At 35.0% G+C, this 6,446-nt stretch overlaps 1 long non-coding RNA gene across 1 annotated transcript; it reads right to left on the bottom strand.

Annotated features, from left to right (window-relative positions):
- Positions 1-205: 205 nt before the first annotated feature.
- LOC120439444 lies at positions 206-1,905 on the bottom strand. The gene is made up of 4 exons (XR_005612644.1): positions 1,796-1,905; positions 1,586-1,654; positions 1,251-1,301; positions 206-941 (listed from the first exon to the last, which is right to left on the bottom strand). It is a non-coding gene; the product is annotated as an uncharacterized LOC120439444 (long non-coding RNA).
- Positions 1,906-6,446: the final 4,541 nt, after the last annotated feature.

The following is a 6,446-nucleotide window of genomic DNA, read 5'->3' on the forward strand; positions in this document are numbered from 1 at the left end:
ATTACATTGTAAAACCACATTCATCCCTCAAAAGGGCCAGAAGCACAGAACAATTCAAGATACTGATCACCACTTTATTTGCTGTTCCAGGTTCATAAAGACAAATGTATTGTAATTTTGAATTAAAAAATTAGACATGAAATACATTATACATTCAAATCCATACAGTATTTATGAATATTGTAAGTATTTTCATTACTTTGGGGATAATGTAGAAGATCTAATGTGTAAAAATATGCTCATTGTATCTACTGTAACACAGCAACAGCTACATTTTCAGACACTACAAATACTACATATAACACCTTTTAAACTTTCTGTTGTTACATGAAATGTTATACAAAAGCTTTAATAAAAAAAGTTTTGATTATAGAGAGCATAAATATGTAATAGAAACACTCATTTGCAATAGAAGACACTATTAAGTCAATATTATAATATTTAATATGATTTCTAACCAACTTATTGTACAATGTTAAGGATAAAATCACACACTGACACAGGTAATGTAATTAATGAACCTTTTAGAGAGTTGCCTCACTTATATTTAACGTTTGCATGGTCATTTTTGGATATGGACTTTTTTTTACATTAGTGAGAAATTAAAACATAAATAATATATAAACAAAACATCAGAGAAACATTTTTAAAACATATTTCGGATGTTTAGCTAAACGTTAAAACTAAATACTTTACTCGAAAAGGTTAATGTATATTTGTGCCCATAGTTTGCAACTTGATGGTCCGTGAATGGTGGCAAATATGAGTGAATGGGACCTGACAAAGGTCTGATGGTTGAGAGTGAGAATAAGTTTTCAGTTATGAGGAAAGGAGATGATCAAACTACTGTCACTTCTCATAGTTCGCCCACTTTGGATAGAAAGAATCGTTGAGTTTCCACAAGAAGGACCCACTGGACCCACATCACACAGATCACCCAGCTTCATACAGAGCAAGGGCAGTAAAGCACAGATAAATTAATAAATGCATAATTCCAGATACAGTCTGCTTTAAATGAGCACATTAGATGAATGCTCTCTTTAAGTGGATTCATGAACAACACTGAACTTCTGTAAAATATGTTCAAATATATTCTCTGTCTGAAACAGCTCTGCAGTACATTATAATTATAGGTGTAAAAACCCTCTGGTCAAACTAAAATAATAAAATTAGTATTGATTTTAATGATAATCACTGTTATTGTATAATCACATAGCTTCCACAAACTATATATTAAAGTTGAAACTGACCATTTTGAGTATTTCCAGAGTCTCTGATTGTTTCATAGACAGAATCCTCACCTACAAGTCAGAGAAAATGAGTCACCACAGGTCTGTGACACCAATGTAAACACAAATATTCTTGTCAGTAACATTTATACTAAAATAAGACCAGACAAGATAAGATAAACTTTAATGTCAGAATAAGCACAAACATACAATGAAATTGGAACATTTATTATTACTTCTTAATGCTGCACATGATTAAATGTTGTTATTGTCTTAGTTTTGTTTAATTCAACAGTGTTACAGCTGCAGAAGAGAAAAGCATCAGAATATCTTAAACTAGGAAAACAAAAACTAACCATGAAGAAGAGAGGAGTAGACTTGCTGTTGATTTTCATCCTGACTCACCCTCGGGTCATCAGCAGAACCTGTATTAAAAATTCAAAATAAGACATTAATGTTCACATAGTTTATTATGCATTATATAATATTGTGAACAGTTTTCAGTTTTGGAATCTTGCATCTCCATATCTAAATATTTTAAAGAGTAAAATATGTAAAAGTCTCACATTTCTTTTTGTACAGGAACAGGAACAGGAGGAAAATAAATATGATTCCAGAAATGAGTCCCGTGATCATCAGAACAAGAAATGAAGAACTGGACGTAGCTATTGCAAATAAGAAAAATGAACTGTTAATAAACGTAACCAAACTCAGTTCATTCAGCGGATCTGGTCACACTAATAGGGATAGAAAGAACCTTAACAACAACAACAACAAAAGGAAGTGCACAACGTTAGTGTTAAGTCTTAAAAGTAAACTTTAATTTAAATATATAACAATATTATATAACCTCTTCACTACATGTGCCATACTTGACAACATTTAAAAGTGGCACCACTTGCTGTAAATAACAGTCATGGTTCCTTTTGGGTTTGTAAAGTCATTTATGTTTGTGCTGTGTTCTCTTTTTAGTATTTTTGTATTATTTTACGTCCCCAGTGTCACTTTTGCATATTTAACTAGTATTTCAGGTCTGATACTTCATATGGCTTCTTTATGGTTTATTTTCTAGCCTTGTTGTTTTTGTCTATATCCATTTGAATTCTTGTATTCATGCCTGAAGTTTTCTGCTTTAGTTATTGATCACTTTATGGTTTGTATTTAGTTAGTTCTCACTCATGTTTTCCACTCTGTACCTTTAGTCTCATCTCTGTGTTGTCTTTGTGTCTGTCTTTCAGACTGACAGGGTTTATCTTTTAGAAAAATATTTTACCCCAGTAAAAACATGTTACAGTGTGCACATGATAGACTTTCTTTTTTCTGAATCCATTTGACCCCAACTCTTCTTTACATTTATAAATTCATCTTTTTCTGTACTCTGCATGAGGCTTCCCTCAGAGGTACTGTTCATAACAACCGATTTACCAGGAAACACAAGACATCTCATTAGTGTGAGGTTCAGAGGCCAGACCTCACAGGAGGAGATGCACATTATAGCTGGACTGGGACATTTGAAATAGCAGCAACTTCAAATATGAGACTTCTAACTTCTGACTAATTTCTTAATCTGCTCCAAAACATACAGACTAATTCCAAATTTCACAAATCACATCATCAATAAAACACACACAAAATTTCTGATCATTTTTTGTGTCCAATGGGGAAAATAATGTAAAAACAAAAAAAGAAACAAAAGGTCTACTAAAATAAGGGGTACTGATTGATAGAGCAATGCTGCTAATGTTAAACGTATGAATCGATTCACATTTATTTTGGTTGTCTTAAGTTATTTAAGTTAAAGACAGGCGATTCATGAAAATTGCGGAAAAATCTTCACCTGTAAACTGTAAATTGCGAATTTTAGAGCACACACACACACACACACACACACACACACACACACACAGAGGTATTTCACCAGTGACCAGCAAGTGCTGCCCACATATTCTTTGCACTCTGATTTTCAAATATCAGACCAAATCTGTCTGTCGGTCTTTAATATACTGGCCCCTTTTTAAGGTGTCTCATCACCATAATATGCTAGCCTCCTGCTGCAGCTGTGTGTATGTGACTGGGGGCACTTACACAGTAACATTATTTCGTTTTTTTTTTTTCCTTATCATTGCATTTTGTATTAAACACATGAAGTCATAGTGAAAGAGACAGCATGCTTCTGTTTTTTATTTATTTTGAATGAGATGATAAGGCAGGATGACTTGTATTATTTTTTTTAGTGAAATCATAGTTGCTTTCTTAGTTACAGGGGTTTAAAATTACAAATGAGTACTTAAGTATTTTTTCTCTTTATTTCTTTCATGATTGTACTCAGGTGAGGAAGCAGCATATCAGTACTGCGCTACATATACCAGCTGAAAGTTCAAACACAAAGTGGTGAAAAAGCTACCATCATGTGAAGCTCTTTGTCTGATTAAAAATGCTGCGCTGCCTGCCTGCAGTTTCCAACTCTGTGGACCGTGGGAAGAAGATGGAGAATCCGGAGAGAATCCACACAAACATGGTGAGAACATTCAAACTCCACACAGAAAGACCTGAGACCGAATCCAGTGCTGCCTGTATTAGGCATAGTGAATTAGGCAGTGGACTTCTTATTTTTTTAAGAGATGGCAGTATTTGCACAAGATATTAGCCTTAGATGACTTTCTTTTTTCAACATAAACTGTAGATTTGTTATTTGCTGAGGGAGTTTGAAAATTTGTATAATTTTATAAAACTTATTAAAAAAATGGTAGCACTTCAGTCTGTTGAAGACTGCTGTGCACATTTCGTTCTGCCTTTGCAAGTTTCAGCCAGAGTTAAACAAACAAATAAACAAACAAAGATTGAAAATTTTAACTTCCACAGTTATTACACAGTTAAGTTTGGTAGTCTCTGTTCATTCCCACTGAGTGTCTTCTCTGTGGATCTCACATATGATAATTATTTTCTCTGCTCTGCACATCTGATGCCAAATGTTTTCATGAATCATTGATACAGGAAAAAAAGGAGAAAATAACATTTTTTTCACAGTTTGTATTAATAGAAAACTTACTTCTGAAAAAAACTTACCATTTTATCAATGTTGAAGGGCTCACTGTCCTCTGTGTAGTAAACTGGGTCTCCTCTGCCTCCTCTGCATCTGTAGAGTCCTTCCTGTGAGACTGTGATTTGTCCATTTGAGTGGAAAACTGCATCTTGTGTGGTCAGGGGTTCAGACCAGTTCTCATCTCTGTACCAGTAGTATTTCCATCCATATGATGATGGGTTCACTGAACATTTCAGGGTCACATTGCCCCCTACTGGAACGTGTCTCATATCAGACGTTATTTGAGCCTTTGGTTGATCTGATGTTGAGTTTAGACAAAGATAGAAAGAATAAATATATTATACCCACACACAGGTTAGGATTGCACTGCCCTGATGTTGTCAGCATAGTTTAGGCCCATAATGCATTTTGTCCTTTCACAGAATGTATTTTTTGACCATTTCATTATGATACTTTATTTTATTTATAAATTACTCCTCTCCATTATTTTGTGTGACGTCTCTTTGCTCCCACCACAACAACAGATTCACAAGAACACTTCTCATAATCTGAGGTTCAGATGTCAGATCACACAGGAGGAAATACACATTATAGCTGCACAGAGGAATTTGAAATAGTTCAACTTTAATTAAGAGACTTTGTAACATTTTGTGACCCTCATTGATCATTCTCATATGATTTGATTGTTTGTTATTTCCAGGAGTTTGCATTACTTGTGACTTTTTAAACTGTAACAGACGCACAACAGACCCGACCACATTTCAACGCTTTTCAACACTTTATTTAGGTTGCTGCTCCTTCAGCTCTCAGCTGCAGCTTATCAGCTGCCAGCCACACACACAACAACAACAAACTCAGGAGCCAGTCCAGCCTTAAATGCAGTGGTGGTGTGATGAGCTGATGCCGCTAAGGTGTGGTTTTAAAATGATTCTTTTACATAAGAAAAATATTTTAAATTCATTCAAAAATAAATGCTGCAGGCCATTTGAAGTTTTGATAGATGTCATCAAAATACTTTTCCTCTTTCAGAGATGCCTGATCCCACAATAATCCAGCTGAGCAAAGACAACACCAGATTGATTATTTTAGTCATAAAAACAAGCAGGAAAAGAGAAACACAAATATTACACTCTATAAATAATGACTTATAAATAAAATAAATAATTCCTACATCTAAATCATTTTTTATGTTATTTTTTATGTTTTGCAGAACCAGTGCACAGGTACACACACACACACACACACACACACACACACACACACACACACACACACAGACCCAATAGACTCTTTCTGTCCACTATGATCTTTTCCTACAGTAATGACATCAGCTTCTTCTTACAGCAACACTCTTTAAGGTCTGGGAGTGGGTTTAAAGGGAATAATCTCAATATTCTAGCCTCCTGCTTGAGCTGTCTAGCGTTGGTGAGGATGGTAACCATAGCAACAGTAACATTATTTTAACTTCCCTCCTTCAATTTTCCTCCATTTCCTGCTTTGCGCTGATGTCTTTTTGGGTTGAAGCTGTGTGGCTCCGACCCTGAATATTTTGACTAAAATGTCAAATCTGATTGTTGATCATTGCATTTAAAAAAAAAAATCAAACTCATCTATATATTCTGCTTCAACAATTCAGGGTCACAAGGTATTGGACCATATCACAGCTAACAGGAAGCTACTCTGGACAGGTCGCTCATCTGTTACCGGGCTGAGACATTCACACCTACAAGCAATTTAAATTCACCAATAAACCAAACCCCACTAACTCTGTGGACTGTGGGAAGAAGATGGAGAATCTGGAGAGAATCCACACAGACATGGAGAGAACATTCATACTCCACACTGAAAGACCTCAGACAGACAGTGGATTTGAAACCAGCGCAAAGCAGCATGCCACCCTGCTGCCTGTGTTAGGCATAGTGAATTACACAGTGGACTGAACTATTTACTTATTTAATACTGTCATTTATTTTAACAGATCACATTATTTGCATAAGATCCTAGGCCAAGATGATTTTGGTTTTTTTTAATAGAATTTGGAAATTTGTAGTTATTTGTTGTTGAGAAAGTTTGTAAAATGCTATACTTTTTATCCTGTTTATTTATGTCATTATTGTACTGAGGTGATGGAGCAGCAGGTCAGCATTGCCATCTCTAAACCAGCTGAAAGTTCA

The sequence above is a fragment of the Oreochromis aureus genome, linkage group 3 (genome assembly GCF_013358895.1).
Source record: "Oreochromis aureus strain Israel breed Guangdong linkage group 3, ZZ_aureus, whole genome shotgun sequence".
In the NCBI taxonomy this organism is placed as follows: domain Eukaryota; kingdom Metazoa; phylum Chordata; class Actinopteri; order Cichliformes; family Cichlidae; genus Oreochromis; species Oreochromis aureus.